The following is a 22275-nucleotide window of genomic DNA, read 5'->3' on the forward strand; positions in this document are numbered from 1 at the left end:
CCTCACTTCTCTCTTCATTGCTGTCAATTCCTCTTCCAGTACCACCACCTTCTTTTTCAAGCTTCCCAACTCATCTTCTATCTCCACTACCTTACCATTTAGCCCACCAATTTCTTCTTTTATAAAATTTTTTAAGTCCTTCATCTCCTGCTTTTGGTTTGCCTGGTGTTCCTGCATCATTTCCTTTATTTCATCTCCTTTACTCGCTTCCTTCACCACTCTCTTGATCTCTTCAAGTTCCTCCCATCCGAACGGTCCCTGGTTTGGCCCCGGGTTCATTTCTATACCTCCTACCACCAGCATTGTCGCAATCACCGCCGCACACAACATCATCTCCAACCGTCCTTTATAACCACTAATTTCTCTCCCTCTCTCAGGTCCACCTTCCTTCCAACTCCCTCTTGCACCATGCCATCTTCCAATTCTCATCCTGTATTGCTGTAGCGTTATTCCCATATTGCGCACCTCGTCTTACTCACACGTCTGCACTTCCCGATGTCTCGCTCGTGACTGTAGGACCGCTAATAGCATACGTATTTGAGAATTAACTTTTTGGCCTTCCCCGAAACTACCATTTCACTCAGCGTTAATAAATTTATTTACGGCCTAGATTGTAGTGACTTATTCCCAGCCTTTACATACCGATTTTCATTAAATTCTCTTCAGCCGTTTTCTCATGATGCGTGTACATACTTACAGACAGACAGACAGACAGACATTACGGAAAACGAAAAAGTGCATTTCCTCGTTACTGTGGACACGACCGATACAGAAATACAATTCTTTTTAAATTCTCAGCTATGTACAGACAAAACTCTTATTTTATATATAGTAGGTTGCCTAGTTGTATTTCCTCTTAAAAACAATAATCGCCATCACCACTTACTAATGAAACGACTCATTAATTACACAAACACAGGCTACGAACGCCTATTGATTCTATACAAAACGTAGTTACCAAAATATTCTGGCTCATTGTGGTTAATTACATCAGAATTGCAAAATCGTCAAATTAAAACCCCTCAAAAACCTACCACATACGGCAAACTTTAACCGCGCGCTCCAACAGTGCTTCGCCTAATTTCGGAACTGCTCGATGTAACTCGTGACTATCGCTGGTCCAGTCGCCAGCGATTCCTGGGCTATGTTTTCCCTGCTCCTCACAGCCCCTAGCCTTGTGCACCCTCCTTACGTTTCACTGCCCCGCTACCGCTGTCCTGAAATTGAACCTCTTTGCTGGATCCGTAGAGCAACAGAGTGTTGATGTCAAAAATACCGCTACACGTGTGGATATACAGAGCTTATTAAAGGTATAGGCTGTAATAAACCAGTTTATATAGACTTATTAATTTCTAGGGGGTTCACTGAACCACTGAACATATAGCACGCACCGCCACTGCAAATGAAGTACATTACACATCAGTTGTTACGTCCACCTTCTCAACATAAGCTCGTTGAACTGTATGCACTTTTGCCATCGATGTGTCAGTCTCTTCAGAGCTTCCTGAAACCATGCTTTCGGAGTGCTACGCAGCCATGCCTTGACAGCTGTGTCCAGTTCTGCAAAATCCGCAAGACGGTGACCACGTAGAGGTTTCTTCGTGTTCCCGAACAGGTGATAATCACTTGGTGCCCAGTCGGGATGGTGTGTGTTGCAGCATCGTGAATCCCATTTGATTAATGGCAGCAGTGGTCTCTCGGCTATTATGGGTCTGGGCATTGTCATGTTGCTGAAGCACACCTTTAGCCCAATTTCCTGGCCTCTTAGATTGAATAGCACGACGTAAACGCTTAAGGGTTGCCACATATGCTGCACTGTTAGCCATGGCCCCAGATTCCAGCCAGTCAGTGCGGATGTTGCTATTTGTGTCCCAGAACACTGTCGCCATTCGCTTGCCAACTAAGGCACTGTTCAACATTTCTTTGGTGGTGGACTGCCCCTATGCTTCCATTACCTCGATTGTTGTTTCGTTTGTGGCTCATGGTATTGGAGACATTTCTCATCACCAATCACAAGCCTAACCATGAACTCGTCTGGATCTTGCTCATGGCGTTGCAAAAGTTCTCTACACATGTCCACACGCCTCAGTTTTTCGTCTGTAGACAAGTGTCTAGGCACCCACGTTGATGACACCTTCCCCAACTGTAAGTGGCCGTGCACGATCCGCTGCAGGGTGTTCCGGCTAATTCCCGTGGCTACCCCCATTTCCGTAAATGTGATACATTTGTTTCCTTCGACCCGGGGCAATGTTGGCTGGTGTTGACACTGTCACATTCCTTCCAGAACTGGTTCCCTTGTACACCGATGTGCGCCCTGTTTTCCAACCTTCCACCCAGTTGTAAACCGTTTTCCGTGAAGGCGCATGATCTCCACAGACTGCCACCAGGCACCGATGAATTTCTGCAGCTGGCGATTGTTTTCCACGTTGTCTACTCCTACGCTGACAGTGTTGTTAGGAAATGGCTATGACGAGTGCATTCGTTGGCCCTGTGCGTGTGCTGCTACCAAACGGTGGAACAATACACTAGTTACACGTCATCACCTCAAAAGTGAAATGTGAACCATACCCGGACGTACAAAGAATAAATTGTAAGACAATATAGTACGCCCCTTGTATTTAGTACAGATCTCTGTACGTGGTTATGAGGGTACCGGTAGTTCAGGGGTTGTAGTAAGGATGTAAAGGAGAGGGCAGGTTCCCAACTAGAGTATGGTTCCAGTGTATGGGACCAGTGGCGTATGCTGCGAGCCTGCGATCAAGTCGTGGGCTACCACTAGACTTAGGCTTTTCCTTTTCGACAGTTGGTTTTGTGATCGTCAATCCTTAAGTGTTTTGATCCACCGAAGTAGCCTGCTGAGTTGTCGAAGCTGTTTCAAAACTTACTGCCTTAGCCTCTGCCACTGCCAAAACTCAACATCTGATCTTTGGAAATGGTAGCTTCGGGTTTTACATATTAAAGTCCGGCTTTATGGCTAAACGGGTAGAATGTTTCTCTTTGGTCCGATGGGCCGGGTTCGATTCTCGGAATAAACCTCCGCGTACTCTTAATTCCCCGCGCTTAGGAACTGGGTGTTTATGGCGTCTTCGCATTCATTTCTTTTTCATTGGGTCACCACAAAGATTTTCCAAAGGCTATGCACCGCATAATAATAACAATAATAATAATCCGAACCAAACCCCATGGCACGGCAGCCCTTGAAGAGCCTTGGCCTACCAAGCGAGCGCTGCTCAGCCCGAAGGTTTGCAGATTACGAGGTAAAAATAAATGTTGTATGGCTTTTAGTGCCGGGATATCCCAGGAAGGGTACTGCTCGCCAGGTGCAGGTCTTTCTATTTGACACCCGTAGGCGGCCTGCGCGTCGTGATGAGGATGAAATGATGATGAAGACAACACATACACCCAGCCCCCGTGCCATTGGAATTAACCAATTAAGGTTAAAATCCCCGACCCGGGCGGCAATCGAACCCGGGACCCTCTGAACCGAATGCCAGTACGCTGACCGTTCAGCCAACGAGTCGGACAGATTATGAGGTGTCGTGTGGTCAGCACGACGAATCCTCTGGGCCGTTATTCTTGGCTTTCTAGACCGGGGCCGCCATCTCACCGTCAGCTAGCTCCTCAATTCTAATCACGTAGGCTGAGTGGACCTCGAACCAGCCCTCAGGTCCAGGTGAATATCCCTGACCTGTCCGGGAATCGAACCCGGGGCCTCCGGGTAAGAGACAGGCACGCTACCCCTACACCACGGGGCCGGCAATAATAATAATAATAATAATAATAATAATAATAATAATAATAATAATAATAATAATAATAATAATAATAATAATAATAATAATAATAATAATAATAATAATACCGGGCGAGTCGGCGTTGCGGTTAGGAGCGCGTAGCTGTGAGCTTTCATCCGCGAGATAGTGGGTTCGAACCCCACTGTCGGCAGCCCTGAAGATTGTTTTCCATGGTTTCCCACTTTCACACCAAGCAAATTCTGGTGCTGTACCTTCATTAAGTCCACGGCCTCTTCCTTCCCTCTCCTAGCCCTTTCCTCTCCCATCGTCGCCATAAGCCCTATCTGTGTCGGTGTGACGTAAAGCAACTTTTAAAAAATAAATAAAAGTAGGAAAGATCACGATATGAAAATAAAGGTGGAATTCAAGAGGGCAAATTGGGGAAAATATTCGTTTATAGGAAGGGGAGTTAGGTATTGGGATAACTTACCAAGGGAGATGTTCAATAAATTTCCGATGCCTGAAATCATTTAATAAAAAGTTAGGAATACAACAGATAAGGAATCTGCCAGCAGGGCACTGCTCTAAATGCTGGTCTTTAGTGACTTTTTTTTTTTTTACACTAGAAACAAAATATTGTCTCCCCAGAAAATCTATACTTTGTGTTAAATGTCATCCCTTGTTTGCAAACGGCTTATGTATTTGTTAACTTGTTTACTATTACTATCCTGTATTGATAGAAATAAACTGTATCACGACAACGATAAAAATAGGACGATATTTCTCTACAATAGTGTAGGTAAGTAGACGAAGACAACGAACTGCCTCAAGACAACTTTCGCCTATAGTCTGATGACACAAACAACTATTTCAGACCTGAAAGAAAACTGGAGGCGTGAATTTTTGTTTGTATGTCAAAAACTGACTAAAATGCTCCTCAATACACATATTGATAGTTTATTTTACAAAATAAAAACTAACATTCGAAAAAAAGGACCCACACAATTGTGCGTATCAAAATTCAAAACCTCGTTGTATCAATTACGATGATGCATCTTCAAAATTTACGTTCACTAACCAATGTACACACTTCATTGAATATATTCCGGTATTCAGTAAAGCTTCTAGATTAATATAAAAGCAATAAATAAATACTTACTTTTGGCACTACTGCTTCTCGCCATCTCGCCGATCAACTGTGCTTTTTAAACTCTTATTCCTTCGCCCTGGCGGTCAAGCACATACTAAAAACAATTGAAATAGACGCCACGTGTCCCGCACAATCACTGCAGTCCGGTCTAGCGCCGAAAAAACATCAAATACGGTCAGGAATAAACAAAATACGAACCCGCACAATTGTGCGTACTCGGTCTGAAAGGGTTAAATAACATTTGTCCTAAATATACAGAACAGATTGTGTACAGACGTACTTGTAATTTTTTGTTACTTTTCCCTGCTGTATTACAAAATACAGTAGAGACAATACACGACACTGAGCGAGATATCGAGGGACAGCTATTGGAACTCACTCTTGCGGATAGACCTGAACATTACTGATTCTCTCATAAGAGCACGTGTATTTTTGTGTGAAGTTTTTGGTGTTATTTATGCGTTTTCAGTGAGTTGACATAATTAAATAGTAGCGTGTGTCATTCCTTGATATCTCCTCTCAACATGAGGGGAAAGGTAGGTGCTGTGTTTGGCTGCAGTAATTACGAAGTAGAGAAAATTGTGCGGTCGTTCTTCAGGTTCCCTCGTGACAAGAACATGTAAGTAATATAGTGTTTGCATATATATTCTTCCAGTGACAGATATTTTTATAGTACTTCATAATCTTCTGACCTGCTCGACCCATACTTTAACTGGCATAAAATATAACACGCATATTTTTATTGTATAGTGCAGTCACAGAAGTGATTTGGGTAAGGTGTACAAGAAAAAAGGGACATTACGCTTATATAAGAATTATAAGATCTGTTCAGATCATTTCCAGGCCAGCGACTTTAAAGATCCTCGACTAAACAGCCAAGGGTATGTTACATTTTTACTCTAATTGTACGTAAATATTCCTCAAAGCATCACTATCGACAACATTTTCAAACTTTTCTTTCTTTTATCCCTCTTCTCAGATTAAAGCCGGGATTTTATAGATTTTCTTTCTGTTAGTAGGCTTCATGTTAAGAGGAAAATTGTCCAGCTATTAAATGTTAATTCATTGCATCATATGTGTAAGGAATGTGCCGATATTTTTATTGACAAATGTCTTAATGTGATGATACATTGTTTTTAAATGAGGAAAAAAGACAAATCCAACCGTAAGATTTCAGGCAGGTATGATAAAGCTAAAAAAGTAATGCATAAATGGAAGATCAAGCCATTTCACACCTTGTTTATACGTCTAATTTCAGTCTTTGAATAATAACTTTTTTATAATTCTTCATTCATTTATCCAGAATATCTGAATACCACTTTCTTTCTAGACGTAATTTATTTAATTTCCGTATATACATTTCAATTGATATTTGAATTTAGCGCGATACGTTCACGTCAAGTCACTAGGAGCGCCACCGTCGAATAATCTCCTCTCATTTTAGCAAGGCGAAATCCGTAATTGTGCGTATTGTCTCTATTGTATTTGGTATTACTTTAAGGATTTCGTGTGTGCATGTTGGTATTTCTGCATTCATTTGTCTTTGTCCTGTACACTCACCAGTCCGCGCAGTCAGCATGCGCACTCAACAGCTGAGCGTGTTGGGAAATTTAAATATTGGAACCAGTACGTCAGTTCTCATTCTCATTCTCTTTGCGTCAATAGCTGTGTGTTGAAGATTGCGGCTTGTTCATTATTTGAAAGTACCGGTAAATTATCGCTTGAGTTTTTTTTCCGATTGCATGAAAAATACATTACAGCTGAAGGATTTGTTTGATATATTTTGATTTTTGTGAAATATCTGTGTTTAGCTGTTGCTGAGTACATGTACAACTTTTTTAAAACATCTATTGTCTTCCTAATTCTTATGTTCTTAACAATATGAGCAATTTGCCATCGATAGCATTGTCCATTATATGAACAGACCCTTTCAGGAAGCGTATCTGTAATTGATTGGTAGTATAAAAGATATAGCAGATATTTTGGATTCTGGTCAGATGGACCTGTCTAAAGTGTTTGGTAGGGTGGATTATGGGAGACTACGGTCAGATGGACTGGTTGGCAAAAATGAGTGCAATTGGACTAGACAAAAGACTGACTGAATGGGTTGCTATATTTCTAGAAAATAGATCTCAGAGAATTAGAGTAGCCGAAGCTTTATCTGACCCTGTAATAATCTCAAGGCACTATTATTGGACCTTTATGTTATATATAAAAATTATATGAGTAAAGGAGTGGAATCAGAGGTAAGGCTTTCTGTGGATGATGTTATTCTGTATAGAGTAATAAATAAGCTACAAGATTGTGAGCAACTGCAAGATGACATCTATAATGTTGTGCGATGGAGAGTAGGCAATGGTATGATGATAAACGGGGTTAAAAGTCAGGTTGTGAGTTTCATAAATGGGAAAAATCCTCGGAGTTTTAATTACTGCCTTGATGGGGGTGAAAGTTCCTTTTGGGGATCATTGTAAGTATCTGGGTGTTAATATAGGGAAAGAAATTCATTGGGGTAATCACATAAATGGGATTGTAAATAGAGGATACAGATCGCGGCACATGGTTATAAGGGTGTTTAGGGGTTGTAGTAAGGATGTAAAGGAGAGGGCATGTAAGTCTCTGGTAAGACCCCAACTAGAGTATGGTTCCAGTGTATGGGACCCTCACCAGGATTACTTGATTCAAGAACTGGGAAAAATCCAAAGAAAAGCAGCTCGATTTGTTCTGGGTGATTTCCGACAAAAGAGTAGTGTTACAAAAATGTTGCAAAGTTTGGGATTTGAAGAAATGGGAGAAAGAAGACAAGCTGCTCGACTGAGTGGTATGTTAAAAAATAATCAAGGTGTTCTTTAATCTACCTATTCAGTACTTTAAATTCCACTTTTCCGAGCTCGATAGCTGCAGTCGCTTAAGTGCGGCCAGTATCCAGTAATCGGGAGATAGTGGGTTCGAGCCCCTGAAGATGGTTTTCCGTGGTTTCCCATTTTCACACCAGGCAAATGCCGGGGCTGTACCTTAACTAAGGCCACGGCCGCTTCCTTCCACTTCCGAGGCCTTTCCTCTCCCATCGTCGCCATAAGACATATCTGTGCGACGTAAAGCAAAATAGCAAAAAAAAATTCCACTTATAGTGGTTAAATAGACTGTCAGTTAAATGGGACATGTTTCGCCCTCAATTTAGGGCATCTTCGGCCTAAAAACAATCTTCAAGAGTACACCTTATATTAATATGGAAGCTAAAAGTTTAATCAGTTAGTAAAATTCAGTACATAAAAATGTGAAAAATAATACATTACACAAACTTGTTAATGGAAACGCTGTCAATGATTAAACCATAAACTGTTTTGTCAGAGACTAAAACTTATTCCGTTAATGATTTCTAATTAAAATGGTTCATTTAAAATTGTTTATTATTTTTGAACTGTAAATTTTCAATAGGACTAAAAATGAGATTTATAACATGTTATATAACATGAGTGGTATGTTCCGAGCTGTCAACGGAGAAATGGCATGGAATGACATTAGTAGAATAATAAGTTTGAGTGGCATCTTTAAAAGTAGGAAAGATCACAATATGAAGATAAAGTTGGAATACAAGAGGACAAATTGGGGCAAATATTCATTTATAGGAAGGGGAGTTAGGGATTGGAATAACTTACCAAGGGAGATGTTCAATAAATTTCCAATGTCATTGAAATCATTTAAGAAAAGGCTAGGAAAACAACAGATAGGGAATTTGCCGAGGGCCGAGGCGGACAGGGATTTGTACGTAGATGAAAGAAACAGAACAAAACAGTTGTTGAATCCAAAAAGAAGTCGTGGGAAGATTTTGGTAATAACCTGGAAAGGCTAGGTCAAGCAACAGGGAAACCTTTCTGGACAGTAATAAATCTTAGGGAGGGAAAAAGGAAATGAACAGTGTTTTGAGTAATTCAGGTGAACTCATAGATCCCAGGGAATCACTGGAGAGGTGGAGGGAATATTTTGAACATCTTCTCAATGTAAAAGGAAATCATCATGGTGGTGTTGCAAACAGCCAAGCTCATGGGGAGGAGGAAAATGATGTTGGTGAAATTATGCTTGAGGAAGTGGAAAGGATAGTAAATAAACTCCATTGTCGTAAGGCATCAGGAATAGATGAAATTAGACCTGAAATGGTGAAGTATAGTGGGAAGACAGGGATGAAATGGCTTCATAGAGTAGTAAAATTAGCGTGGAGTGTTCGTAAGGTACCTTCAGATTGGACAAAAGCAGTAATTACACCTAACTAAGCAAGGGAACAGGAAGGATTGCAGCAACTATCGAGGTATCTCATTGATTAGTATATCAGGCAAAGTATTCACTGGCATCTTGGAAGGGAGGGTGCGATCAGTCGTTGAGAGGAAGTTGGATGAAAACCAGTGTGGTTTCAGACCACGGAGAGGTTGTCAGGATCAGATTTTCAATATGCGCTAGGTAATTGAAAAATGCTACGAGAGGAATATGCAGTTGTGTTTGTTTTGTAGATCTAGAGAAAGCATATGACAGGGTACCGAGGGAAAAGATGTTCACTATACTGGGGGACTATGGAATTAAAGGTAGATTATTAAAATCAATCAAAGGCATTTATGTTGACAATTGGGCTTCAGTGAGAATTGATGGTAGAATGAGTTCTTGGTTCAGGGTACTTACAGGAGTTAGACAAGGCTGTAATCTTTCACCTTTGCTGTTTGTAGTTTACATGGATCATATGCTGAAAGGTATAAGATGGCAGGGAGGGATTCAGTTAGGTGGAAATGTAGTAAGCAGTTTGGCTTATGCTGACGACTTGGTCTTAATGGCAGACTGTGCCGAAAGCCTGCAGTCTAATATCTTGGAACTTGAAAATAGGTGCAATGAGTATGGTATGAAAATTAGCCTCTCAAAGACTAAATTGATGTCAGTAGGTAAGAAATTCAACGGCATTGAATGTCAGATTGGTGATACAAAGCTAGAACAGGTCGATAATTTCAAGTATTTAGGTTGTGTGTTCTCCCAGGATGGTAATATAGTAAGTGAGATTGAATCAAGGTGTAGTAAAGCTAATGCAGTGAGCTTGCAGTTGCGATCAGCAGTATTCTGTAAGAAGGAAGTCAGCTCCCAGACGAAGCTATCTTTTCATCGGTCTGTTTTCAGACCAACTTTGCTTTATGGGAGCAAAAGCTGGGTGGACTCAGGATATCTTATTCATAAGTTAGAAGTAACAGACATGAAAGTAGCAAGAATGATTGTTGGTACAAACAGGTGGGAACAATGGCAGGAGGGTACTCGGAATGAGGATATAAAGGCTAATTTAGGAGTGAACTCGATGGATGAAGCTGTTAGCATAAAGCGGCTTCGGTGGTGGGGTCATGTGAAGCGAATGGAGGAGGATAGGTTACCTAGGAGAATAATGGACTCTGCTATGGAGGGTAAGAGATGTAGAGGGAGACCAAGACGACGATGGTTAGACTCGGTCTCTAACAATTTAAAGATAAGATGTATAGAACTAAATGAGGCCACAACACTAGTTGCAAATCGAGGATTGTGGCGACGTTTAGTAAATTCTCAGAGGCTTGCAGATTGAACGCTGAAAGGCGTAAGTCTATAATGATTATGTATGTATGTATGTATGTATGTATGTATGTAATGTACTACGGAAATACAAAAACTGTGCTGATTATTACGGATTTCACAAAATTAAAATGCTTAGTAAGCCCTATAAATTTTCAATTTCTCGACAAACACTGAAAAAGTTTCATACATTGGAGACTGTGTTTGAAACAAGTTCCTGATAAAACGGCGAAATAGCGACATTTGGACTTTTAACTGCCGGCGTAACATCTTGTAAATTCGTAGCATATGTGCACCATTTCTGTTATTTTGTAACGAGTTGCCTGTGCTGATTATTAGTTCCATTGCATGCTTTTGCTGCAAATTTGTCTTGTACAATCATTTATTTCGGTATAGTGAAGTACATGAACTAAATAAGAAATTGTGTAAATGTAAGAACAACAAAGATCTGAGTGAAGGTAGAGAAAGATGATTTTCAGCGAATCAGTATTACTGCAAGCAGGACACAGATTTTTCTTTCCTAGGACCATTAAAAATTACACTGAAACATTTGTTCTGTGGAACATGCAAATGTGATGTTTCAATTAAACGTGGAGAATGCAATGACTGTCCATGCCATGGGGGAAAAGAAAAAAGTATCAACAGTGTGGATGCATCAAAAGTTTGTGCAAGATGATCTCGTAATTTTGTTCTTTTTAATGACAAAAGATGACGGTAATAGTGTCATACACGGCACACCTTTTTTGTTTCACATAACCTTCTCTTATCTGCACAAGACTATTACACTATAGACAATCCCCATTGAAGGCTGGCATTTCAATTATTGTCGGGTAGATTGGCATAGATTCCTGAAACACTTGAAATGTATGTTGAGCTTGGGGCCCTGTGTTTGATTTAAGGTGTGAAGTCTTTATGGGCTACCATGGTTAGTTTTCTTGACTCCTGTTAGTTAAAAACAAACTCACCTTCAGAATGGGCTGGCAGTGTGGAAGAGGTGCTGGGGAAAAGTTTATAATCACTACTTTACATGCCAAAAACGTGGATGTATTCAGCTTCAAACCTCTGTAGTGTTCATATAGAGCAAAGGCATATGGTGCTGTCGATCACGATTATCTGTCGGATGGGGATGCTAAGTCTTCAGTAAAATCCTTGGTGGTCTTCCACAAGAGTAGGCTCTGAACTAGCACTGGGTTTCATCCTCTACCTACCTCATTAGATCATCTTCACAACGTACAAGTCTCCTGCACCATACTACTCCAGGGGCCACTCTACATCAATCAAACTTGAAACTTTTCACCCTTCCCTAAAATGTTTTCAGTAAAATAGTCAATCAAGAACTACTGATCTGCATTTAAGACAGTTGCCCAGGTGGTGGATTCCGTATCTGTTGTTTTCCTAGCCTTTTCTTAAATGATTGCAAAGAAATTGGAAATTTATTGAAATCTCCCTTGGTAGGTTATTCCAATCACCAACTCCCCTCCTTATAAACTAATATTTGCCCAATTTGTCCTCTTGAATTCCAGCTTTATCTTCATATTGTGATCTTTCTAACTTTCAAAGACTCCACTCAAACATATTCATCTACTAATGTCACTCCACACCATCTCTCCACTGACAGCTCGGAACATACCACTTAATACCAATATAGTTGGTCCGTTATTCAGGTTCCCCATGGGAATCAACATCTTTATCACATACCAGTTAGTCGAGCAGCTTGTGTCCTTTCTCTCAAGTCTTCCCAGCCCAAACTTTGCAACATTTTTGTAACACTACTCACTCTTTTGTCTAAAATCACCCAGAACAAATTGAGCTGGTTTTCTTTGGATTTTTTCCCAGTTCTTGAATGAAGCAATCTTGGTGAGGGTCCCATACACTGGGTCCCCCACACTCTAGTTGGGGTCTTACCAGAGACTTATACCCTCTCCTTTACATCCTTACAACAACCCCTAAATACTCTCATAACCGTGTGTACCCTTCTTTTACAATTCCATTTATGTGATTACCCCACTGAATATCTTTCCTTATGTTAACACCTAGGTACTTACAATGATCACCAAAAGGAACTTTCACTCTATCAATGCAGTAATTAAAACTGAGAGGTCTTTTCAAATTTGTGAAACTTGCAACCTGACTTTTAATCCCGTTTATCATGCCATTGCCTACTGTCCATCTCTCAACCTTGAGGTCATTTTGCAGTTGCTCATAATCTTGTAAGTTATTTATTACTCTATTCAGAGTACTATCATCTGCAAAAAGCCTATCTCTGATTCCACTTCTTTACTCATATCATAAATATATATATATATATATATATATATATATATATATTGTACCGGTAAGAGCCCAACTCTCAGATTACATTTTAAAGTAAGTAAGAATATAGTTCTCAGGGCTAAAACTGGGTGACTAGTAGCTAGGGCTCGGTACAGAAGGTAGGGTCCTATCTACAAGAAAACTTTGACTCTGACTGAACATGAGTTTATTCATATAAGACATGAAATTGCACATCACCTCCAGGTAGATATAAGTTGTCTTCCACATAGTCCTATAATATGGCGCGGATTCTCCAGTTCACCAAGCCCAGCAGGTTTGAACACGTTCCAGAAAATTCCAGGGACTCCGTACAGAAGCGGCTGGACTGTCTGGGTTGGTAGAAGGTAGAGATGCCTCGAACTTTCGAGGCCCAGGTTGAACTCCGATGATCCTGGTGATGTTGCAGATAATCATTTACTCTCTCAGTCCAATGTGACTGAGAGGGTTGATGTCTCCAAGGTCACTCGCAGTACTGATAAATCTGAGTTCATAAAAACCTTGGGTGATTAACCTATTAGTGAAGTCACTGGTTATTATTTGTCAAGACTTTCAAAATTTAACACTCGTAAAATGATATGTCTCTGTATACGAGGATTATAAATAATTTCAGAGTTCACCACTAGCAAAAGTCTTCGTCTCTGAATAAATACTGGCAAAAAAAAAACAGAAGTCCCTTCTCATGAAACTATGACCAAATTTGAAGTTCACCACTGGCGAAGGTACAAGTCTTTGAATGAACACGGACGAAAAACATAAGTCCATCCACATGAAAATCTGAATAGATTTAATGTTCATCACTGGCGAAATTTATAAAGTTTTGAATCAACACTGGCGAATGTACAAGTCTTTGAGTGAACAAGTACGAAAAACACAAGTCCATCCTCATGAATAAATTTACAGTCTTATCACTGGCAAGGTATCCAAGTCTTTGAATAAACACAAGTGAAATCCTAAATTTGTTTTAAAGACGTTGAATGAAGTTAGAGTTCATCACCGGCAAAGTTTGTCTTTGAACGAGTACCGGCAAAATCACAAATTTATGCTTACGGGAACTTTGAGCACATTTAGAGATCGTCACTAGCAAAGTTTGTAAATCACTGTTTATTAGAGGAATGAGTCTCTTAACACTCGCAAATATTGCAGGTTCAATTTATGAAGACTTCGTTCTTTAACATACGTAAATAATACAAGTCCATTTCATGAATAATTGGAAAAATTCCAGTCTCGAACACCCGTAAATATTGTAAGTTCAATTATGAAGACTTGGAAAATGTTCTTTAACACTCGAAATATTGCAAGTTCACTTGAGAATACTTGGAAGAATTCGTTCTCCCACACTCGAGAAAAATACAAGTTCACTTTATGAATACTTAGAAAATTACAGAGTTCCTTGTCGGGTCTGTCACTATACGACGATAGTAGCTGCGAGTGTGTCCACGCTGACTACTCAGCTGTAACTGAGTGAACAGGCTACAGTGGGCCCTCCTTTTATTCGATTCGGGATGTCTACGTCACAATACGGCTTGACTGAATATCTCATGAACTCTTCGATGGATTTACTTGAAACTCGAGCATTGCGACGTTCAGGTGATTCCAAACAAGGTGACATATCGCTGAAGCCGCTAGCATAATTATTACGGGAGTTGCAAAATTTTCCCCGTCGAACAATCCAGAAGATGTGACGTGGAGTCTAGAATATACGAGTCCAGGCTGGGAACACGTGGTGTGACGGGCGGGCGGTCTAGCTAGCCCCTGTGGCTACGTCACAGCTCACAGCTGTCCTTCACTCGCTTGCTTGCCCCGCTGACGGTAAACAAACCAGGCGTGCTCAGAACATCACGCGTGATAATTAAATGTCATTTATACTCAAAAAATACTCATGTACAGGTCGTTACCGGTACAATATATATATAAGAAAACAAAGTTCCAATAATATGACTTGAGGAATTCTCTTAATTATTACAGAATCAGATAAGACTTCGCCTACTCTAATTCTGAGTTTTATTTTCTAGAAATATAGCCACCCATTGTCACTTTTGTCTAGTCCAATTGCACTTATTTTTGCCATTAGTCTCCCATGATCCACCCTATGAAGTGCCTTAGATAGGTTAATCGCGATAGTTAATTTGACCTGATTCAAAGATATTTGCTATATCTTGCTGGAATCCTGGAAGTTGAGCTTGAGTGGGAAATATCTTTCCTAAACCTGAACTGCCTTCTATCGAACCAGTTATTAATTTTGCAAACATTTCTAATATAATTAGAAAGAATGCTTTTCCAAAGCTTACATTCAATGCATGTCGAACTGACTGGCCTGTAATTTTCAGCTTTGCTTATCACCCTTTTTTTTAATACACAGGGGCTACTATAGCAACTCTTTTCATTTGGTATAGCCCCTTTATGCAAACAAAAATCAAAGTAGTACTTCAGATATGGTGTACTATTATCACAACCCATTGTCTTTAGTATATGCCCAGAAATCTTTTACATTCCAGATGTTTTTCTAGTTTTCAACTTTTGTTCCTTGTAAATGTCGTTATCATAGGTAAATTTTAATACTTCTTCAGTATTAGTCACCTCCTCTATCTGGACATTATCCTTGTAACCAACAATCTCTACATACTGTTGACTGAATACTTCTGCCTTTTGAAGATCCTTCCCTTTTTCATTAATGATTCCTGGAAAGTCCTCCTTGGAATCTGTTTCTGCCTTTAAGTACCTACATGTACCCTTACATTTTACACTAAAATTTGTACGAAGGTCGATCAAATATAAAGAGGATTTTTGTTCCTGAACATCAACCGTTGATAGAACTGGCCCAATGCTTCTGCTATGCTTAGGTAGGACTGTTAGGAGTGGGAAGAGCGTGCTGTTAGATATTTCTCGCCGTTTCTTCAGTAACGCTCACGATGTTGGAGCAACGGGCACACCCCTCTACTGCGCAATGTATATTTATAAAATTTCTTGCTCGCGAAGGGGTTACAGCGGCAGAAATTTGCCAGATTGACTGCACAGTTCGGTGATCAAACATTGTCAAAGACGCGTGTGTGTAAGGAGTGGCGGAGGAAAGGGGAGGCAGCACCAGTGAAAGCCAAGACTTGACTGTCAGCTGGCAAGGTTCTTGCAACCGTTTTTTTTCTTTCTATAAAAAATGGTGAGGCATTCTGGTGATTGATTTTTTGCATAAATGATGCACAGTCGCTGCTGCTTATTACTGCGAGCTGTTGAACAAAGCGAGGGTTGCATATCGCCGCAAAAGACGAGACCAACCGATTCGACAGGTCATCCTCCTTCACGACAATGTGTGCCATACTGCAACTCTATCTCCGAGCTGCAGGAAATACACTGGATTACACTTGATCATCCTCCTTACATCCCGGACTTATCGCCCTGCGATTTCCATTTGTTCGGACCACTTAGGGAAGATTTAGGAGGGCAACGATTTGAAGATGACGAGAGTGCGGAAGACTTCGTGCGCAACTGGCTGGAAACACGACCCTTTTTTTTTACGATGAGGGCATCAAAAAGCTGCCCATACGCTGGGACAAATGCATTTCCAAAGCAGGAAACTATGTGGAGAAATGAATTGTAATTGCATTGTGTTTTTCAATAAATTAATAAAAAAAAAAATGAAGTACTGTTTATATTTGATCCCCCCCTCCTATGACTTCCAATTATGCTTGCTGTCATGTTATTCTTAGCTGACTTCTTTGTTAGATTCAGTAAGTTCCTTCAATTTCTCCTTACTTTCACAGCTATTTCTAACTATTTCTTTCCATCCTGCACCTCCTTAGTCTCTTTACTTCTGTTATAATATAGTTTACTGTTCCTTACTTCCTTTTTGAAGCTACGAACCTGTATTCATAGTTTTTAACAATTGCTTTAAACCCATCCCAGAGTCTGTTTACATTTTATTTATGGTTTTCCACAGATCATAGTTACTTTTCAAAAACTCCTTGCCTGTTTTATCAGCCTAATACTGCCTAATAGTCCTACTTTTAAGACCTTCCTTTACTTTTAACTGCGACAAATACAGCTCCGTGATCACTAATACCATCTACTAATTTGGTTTCTCTATAGAGAAACCAGCAATATGACCAGAATGTTCTTCCCTCTGGTTGGTTCAATCACTTTCTGAATCCTGTCCTTCCTGTATTAACTTATTTGCCATTTGTTGGTAATGCTTCCTGTCGTTAACATTACCTTCCCAATTGACATTTGGTAGGTTGGGATCACCCCGTACAATCACATTCATTTCCATATCGTTCCCCACATAGCTGGTGACCAATAGTTCCATTTTTAATTGGATTGTAGTTTTTTTTAAATGTCTATCCCATTGTCCTGGCCAAAGACCTATGGAATGTATAGCAGTTGCTTTTATGTCTGTCTGAATTGACTGGAAAAAATAACATTGAAAACATTTAAAATGCAAAATCACAGTTAAGCATCACTCTGTTGGCAATTTATTTTAACTACTTGTTTTACTGATCAGGCAAGTATCTCATTGAGATCAATTCTCATCTTACTAGCTTGGTAAAATAATTCTTTAAAATAATGTTTTAGTTAACATGTCTCCTTATTTTGTGAATAGAATATTGTGTAATTTGTTGAAAAATTATTTGTGTAGGATTATTCTTTCTTGCATACAGTTGAATTGTTGTGCAATGTTACTGACTTTGTGAAATCATTCCATTGAAAATTTCCTTTTTTGATTCTAGACTCTTGACATTATAGTAAAATAGAAAATTAAGACATTTTGGAAGGTAGGTAGGTGAAGGAAATCTCTTACTTTTTGAATACATTCAATATGAAATCATTTCCATAACTCAATACAGATACTGACCTAATAGATGCCATTGCCAACTATTGCACCATATAAACTCCTAAACCAATAGTGATAAATTGATATGCACTGACACCTAAACAAAGTCTGGCCCCTCATACTGAATGAACAGAAATAAACCAATGGGGATAATTTTCTGACCCCTGTTGCTGAAATTAATCTAGTGGTGATAAGATTTCTAACCCCTAGACAGATCAGTGGTAACATCCCGGCAAGTGATATAAACACTAAGAATAAAATAGCATCCTCAGTGTCCACTGGAGTGTGTTCTCTTGTGCTAATTAATGGGATGGTGTTGACGTTCTGCCAAAATCTATACCATTTGATGGATTTCCCTTGTAGGTTTTCATTCTTCCATATCATGTATATTTCATTTACTCATCCCAAGGTGGTGCAGCTCTTCTCAGGCAAACCCCCTAATGGAGGTGAGCTGAATGTATCTTTTTAACCACATACCAGCTCTCTGCCATTCAGATTTACTTGCTAACATGTCAGATGCTTCAAAAAACATTATGCAAAATTGGTGTTAATGTCTCATTAACAGCATGCTGATTGACAAACTTTTCAGAGTCATCATAGGTAATAGCGTAAATGTACACGAGAAGCTCAGCAGTGGACTACCCCAAGGATCACTACTGCCTCCTTTTCTGTTTAGTTTGTACAACTCAGACATGCCAGAAACAGTTTCTTGGATGTTTGGTGTTTTTAAAATTATTCAGTCACAATCAGTATGTTGATGAGTGGACAGTAGCTGCTCAGCACAAAAGTATAGACTGCAGAGGATATACTCACAAACGACTTAACCATACTTGGAAATCTTTAACAGCGCAAGCTCCAACCAAACATGAACAAAAATGTTGTAGGAAATTCCATCTCAGCTGCATATCAATGGCAAACAACTGTCTATTGAATGGTACTGGTAGATGTTCCAAATACCTGGGTGTTACTCTTAACAGAACACTCTTTTAAACAGCATTTTGATAATACCAATGCCAAGCTCGAGTGTCAAATCAACATCCACTGGAAACTATGTTGAACAACGTGGGGTTCAGGTGCTACTACTCTTAACTGCTCGGCCATTGCACTTGTGCATTCTACAGATGACTTGTGCACTGGTTTGCTTTAGCAGAGGTGCCAACAATTACGGATTGTCCATAAGTATTACAGATTTCACCTTACGGTTACTGCATTACAGTCAAAGGGAAAATGATTACGGAAAAGCAACATTATCATTAAAAAAAAAAAATTCTGTGAAAAGAAGGAATGGAGCTGGTATGTGGTCAATTTGTTCGAGCATACTGCTCAATCCCCCTCTTTTTTTTTTAATGCTTGTGAGTCGGCAACTAATCTTATTCGAACATCTGTCGCTTTCGCTACCCATAACACGAACCTACTATGCTGGCGTAGCATGGGGAGAGGTGATACTCCCACGTGGTGCGTCCCAGGTGGCGGATAGGGGGTTCCTAACCGGCTTACTGGTGGACTTGAGGGAAGTAAAATACCTCTTGCGGACCAAACACAACCCCCCTTTGGGTGGGAGACGCAGATGAAGAATACATCCACGGTATCCCCTGCCTGTCATAAGAGGCAACTAAAAGGGGCGACCAAGGGATGGCTGTATTAGAACCATGAAACTACTTGTGATTAGGAACACCATGGGTCGCTTTTACTTGCGCGTAGTACCACTATGTTAGGTACCGAATAGGTTGCGATTAGTAGCAAAAGAGCGCGACGGCTTTTACAGTAGTTGTGATTAGTAGCACTATATGAGCCACACCATGGGATGACTGAAGCCATGTTTCTGGCTTGCCTATGATCAGTACCCACTATATGAGAAACACCACGGGATAGTACGAGTCCCTGTGGTTAGTACACTTAGGTGATGAACACCATAGGTTTGCATTGCCTGTCAATGGCGCCGCAATGTGCAAAACACAGTAGGTCTGTAATACATGTGTGAATTTCATTATCTGTGAGTAGTACCATAATGTGTGACATACTGCGAGTCTACGCTACTCTTGATTAGTACCACAACATGACAAATACCATGGTTCTACTTTTCTAGCGTTAAGTACCATTATGAGGGGTGATGACTTGGATTTTGGACTCCTTTTGACTACAAGCATCATCGATTCAGTATCGTGCTATAGAAGCAGTCCCTTGGTCAGTAATGCTATTGTTTTACGCCAGCTTCTGTGCATGTGAGCCATTGTTGGTCGGGTCCACTGATTATTTTAAATTCGTATCCAACCATTCATTTTTCGTCCTTGCGTTTTGAATTGTGGTCAGTGGAGGATTTTGGGTTTTTAATTTGTCATTTCGTTTCATGTTGTACCATTAGGGGGCAATGACCTAGATGTTAGGCCCTTTAAACAAGCATCAGCATCATCATGCTACCCACGAGTATTGTCAAAATTCATTGTGAACGAAGGAGTTCTAATCTACTCTCCTCCTTTGTAGAACCTTACGTAATGTACTTGCAGTACTGTATTAAGTGTACCTCACAGTAACATTCCCACAGAAGGAGTTTTCAGTGTTGATAGGAAAAATCGAACAGAATTCAGGTCTCCCTTAAGCACAAATACCCTGGAATTGCTCATGGTCCAGAAGACATTGCAGTGGGGAAGGTTGCATCAAGAAAACCTACACTGAAAAGCAAATGTTGAGTGCAAAATAAGCTACAAAATTTATTTTTCACAGTAGTAACAGGTGATGTGCAAATTTTACTATGTAATATGTTGTTGAAGGGCAAAGGACATGTCATTATCGAGAGGAGAAGAGTAGGCTTTGGATTTGACTTAAATTTTTTTGATGTGGGGGGGATTACCAATAACCCACTTCAGAAGTTGGCACCTTTGCTTTAAACATCCGTTATGTGAAGATTCATGTGCAGCTGAATATCTTCAGGTGTTTGATCACAGAATTTATTAACAGCATCCTATTGTAGCGGTTCCCTATCATAAGTCACATCCCTCAACCGCATCTTCGCAGATGCAGTGCTCTTGTTTGTGAATATTGTAAGATATTTCAGAACCGATAACTAAGTTAATGTTTATTCAGACTCGGTACACCATTCACTTTGAGTGGCTGAAGACATAACCATCAATTTTTTATGTGAACAAACAGTAGTCCCAGGAATGACAAATATTGTCATCTTTAGAAATTTGTAATTTACCTTGCATGATAGAACAAGCTCTCGGTTTTGATCTGCCTAGAGGAGTCTGGTCAAAAGTTAATCTTACACTAACCATGGAATGAATGAAAACCTACAACCTGTTTTCCAGTCTTTGACTCGGTCAGGGATGTAATGAATGAACCATATATAGGCTATTAGTACAATGGGATCGCCACTCCCAAAGTGATTTTTTTATGAATGACTGATAGATGCTATGAAATGATAATGGAGAGTGTTGCTGGAATGAAAGATGACAGGGAAAACCGGAGTACCTGGAGAAAAACCTGCCCTGTCTCCGCTTTGTCCAGCACAAATCTCACATGGAGTAACCGGTATTTGAACCACGGTATCCAGCAGTGAGAGGCCGACGCGCTGTCTTCTGAGCCACGGAGGCTTCCTAACCATAGAATGTGTATGTCTGAAAGATTGTGTTATACATGCCAACCTCATCATCTTAATTAACTAGTGATTTGTGTACATATAAATTATAAACAGGAGTTTTCCACCTACATTGCTCTTTACAATACATGGGACTAGTTTAAACCCTACTCCGGGTACTTGTCAGCCATATTTAAACATACACAATATTTGACGAAATCCTAAAACATGTTTCTAAGCAGTGAAGACCTTATGAATATATATTCATACTCATATATTCATCTTCTTACTGCTTAGAAACAAGTTTTATGATTTTGTCAAATATTGTGTATGTTTAAATATGGCTGACAAGTACCCAGAGTAGGGCTGAAACTAGTCCAATGTAATGTAAACAATATTGTAAATACAACTACGTATGGAATAGGTGGAAAACTCTCCTGTTTATAATTAGTTATCTCAGTTCAATATGGACCAACAACATGAAGTTCATAACCCTTGATAGTGACTTGTGTTCTTACAGTAATAACTTATTTCTTTGAATACCATCCACCAGCTGTTCAAGCCATTGCTGGTCAAATTTATTCCACTTTTCAGTGAAAAATCTGTATAGAATTTGCACACTGCTCATTAAGTGCTTTGGCCTGCCAATGTAACAGCTCCCCAGCCTGATGGGTTGCAGATATTGGAGTACTACATGGTCACTGTTGTATGTCCGGCGCTCCCTTCTCGCTCCGCCAGCCAGCCACACGCGCGCCAAGTGTCATTCTTCTAGCCTCGACGCGCAGCCCTCAGTGCGCGTGCCTGAACCATCGTGTGTGTACTATAAAGAGGAACTCCCAGCCTGTCCAGATGCCCACTTGCCCCGATGTCCAGCTCCAGAATACACCCTACGTCGAGCACGGAGGCTACTCCTCTTGAAAATGTGCTTCGGCCAGGTGGACTGAATTTCTGGCAGTAAGAGGTCTCACCTCTGGTCACCGCTCCTCTTCCGCTGCCCATATCCAGTCATACTATTACATACCGTTATATTTCCCTAATTAATGCAAGCTCCCTTGGTTTCGCCAAGTAAGAATTCTTCCAACATTGAACTTGCTTTTATGAACTCAGCAAG

The 22275-nt window shown here is 40.2% G+C and overlaps 1 protein-coding gene across 3 annotated transcripts in view; it reads left to right on the forward strand.

Moving 5' to 3' along the window:
• Sse (separase) overlaps positions 1-22275 on the forward strand; it is a 330246-nt gene that overhangs the window by 12632 nt on the left and 295339 nt on the right. Inside the window, exon 1 of one of the 3 annotated variants that reach the window (XM_067148331.2) lies at positions 6463-6593. The exons of 1 other annotated variant lie outside the window; for it this stretch is intronic. The gene's annotated coding sequence lies outside the window, so the exon portion shown is untranslated. Of the gene's footprint in view, positions 1-6462; positions 6594-22275 lie in introns of those variants that run through there. One more of the 3 variants, XM_067148332.2, reaches the window with a different exon arrangement.

Source organism: Anabrus simplex, chromosome 5 (assembly GCF_040414725.1).
Source record: "Anabrus simplex isolate iqAnaSimp1 chromosome 5, ASM4041472v1, whole genome shotgun sequence".
In the NCBI taxonomy this organism is placed as follows: Eukaryota; Metazoa; Arthropoda; class Insecta; order Orthoptera; family Tettigoniidae; genus Anabrus; species Anabrus simplex.